The sequence below is a fragment of the Nannospalax galili genome, unplaced genomic scaffold, assembly GCF_000622305.1.
Source record: "Nannospalax galili isolate Female #2095 unplaced genomic scaffold, S.galili_v1.0 scaffold416, whole genome shotgun sequence".
Taxonomy (NCBI): Eukaryota; Metazoa; Chordata; class Mammalia; order Rodentia; family Spalacidae; genus Nannospalax; species Nannospalax galili.
Genome location: NW_008338125.1, coordinates 924,016 through 925,716, shown reverse-complemented (window position 1 = coordinate 925,716; position 1,701 = coordinate 924,016).

The following is a 1,701-nucleotide window of genomic DNA, read 5'->3' as shown; positions in this document are numbered from 1 at the left end:
TTTTGTTTGTTTTTCTATTGAGCAATTTTAGTTCCGTCTGTTTGGATATTACCCGCTTAACAGATGAACAGCTTGAGCTGTTTTCTGTATTCTGACGTTTTATTACTCTCTTGCCCATCTCTTTGCTGTGCAGAACCTTTTTAGTTTGATATAATCTTATTTGCCAGCTTTGGCTTCTGTTGCTATGCTTTGTGTAATATCCAAAATCTTTCGTCCATGCTTATTGTTGTCGTGAATAATTTCCATGCTTTCTTCTAGCGGTTACATCAACTTCAGCCGTGTACTTAATTCTTTCAGTCCATTCACAGTTGTAAGGTGAGAGGTCGTCTGGTTTCATTCCTCTGAATGTGGATATTTGCACAGCGCCATTGACTGAGAAGCCTGCCTTCCTTGCTGCATTAAGCTTTTAGCGTCTTTGCTCAAGTTCGACTGGTTGTAAATTTATGGGGCGAGTTCTGGGCTCTCCAAACTCTACCAGCCTGTGTGTCTGGTTTTTGCTGGTTTAGTTTCTACAGTTTTGAAGTCGATTATGAAGTTAGGTAGGTAGTATGCTGTTTTCAGCTTGGATCTCAAGATAGCTTTGCTTATCTGGGTACTTTTGTGATTTCATACAAATTTCAGAGTTTTTTCTATTTCTATAAAGACTGCTGGTATTTTGATAGGGATTGCATTGAATCAGTAGCTCACTGGGTAGCTTGGCTATTTTAACACAATTAATTCCTCCAATCCGTCAGCATGGAAGGTTTTTACACTTGTCTGTACCCCTTCACTTCCTTTCACCCGAGTCTCATAGTTTCCGTTGTAGACATCTTTTGTCTTCTTGCTTAAATTTACTATTAGATATTTTATTTTTGTAAATATTGTAAATGGGATTGTTCTTGGAGCTCCTTTTTGTGGAAAGTGTACTCTGAGTATGTAGAAATGCCATGTTGATTCTGTGTGTTGATTTTTTATCTTATACCATTATTGAATTCATCTGTTAACTTCAGCATTTTTGTGACATTCGTAAGATTTTCTATGTATAAGATCATGTCATGTACAAACAAGGTCAGTGTGATTTTTCTCTTTTCCAATTTAGATGGCCTTTATTTAATTTCCTGGCTGAATTGACCCAGCTGGACTTCAAGAATAAGGTCCAATAAAAGCAATTAAAATGAGCTTTACTGTCTTCTCCAAAATCCTAGAGGAAAAACTTCAATCCTCCCTACTTGGTATGATGTTAACTTTGTGTTGGTCCTCTATTGCTTCTGTTCATTGAGATACATTCTTATGATGCTTAATTTGTTGAGAAGTTTATCATTCAGAGACTTTGAATTTTATCAGATATTTTTCTTTATCTATTGAAATCCTATAGTTTCTGTCCTTGAGCCTGATAATGTGACATATTATACTTACTGATTTTCATGTTGGAATACCCTTGCATGACTGGAATGAATCCCACATGACCATGTGAATGATCTTTTCCGCACGCTGTTCAATTCAGTTTGTTAGATTTTTGTTCAACCAGTACCTACTCACCCAGGGCCCACCTCACTACTCCTCCAATGGACCCTCTGATCCTCTCACCTGTCTGCTTTTCCTCCGGAGATGTGGCTGACAGGGGGATAGAGGGAGGAGGCAGGTTTTGCATTAGTTATTCTTGAAATGCTTGGTAGGATTCATTAATGAAGCATCAGGTCCTGGGCTTTTATCTGATGGAAG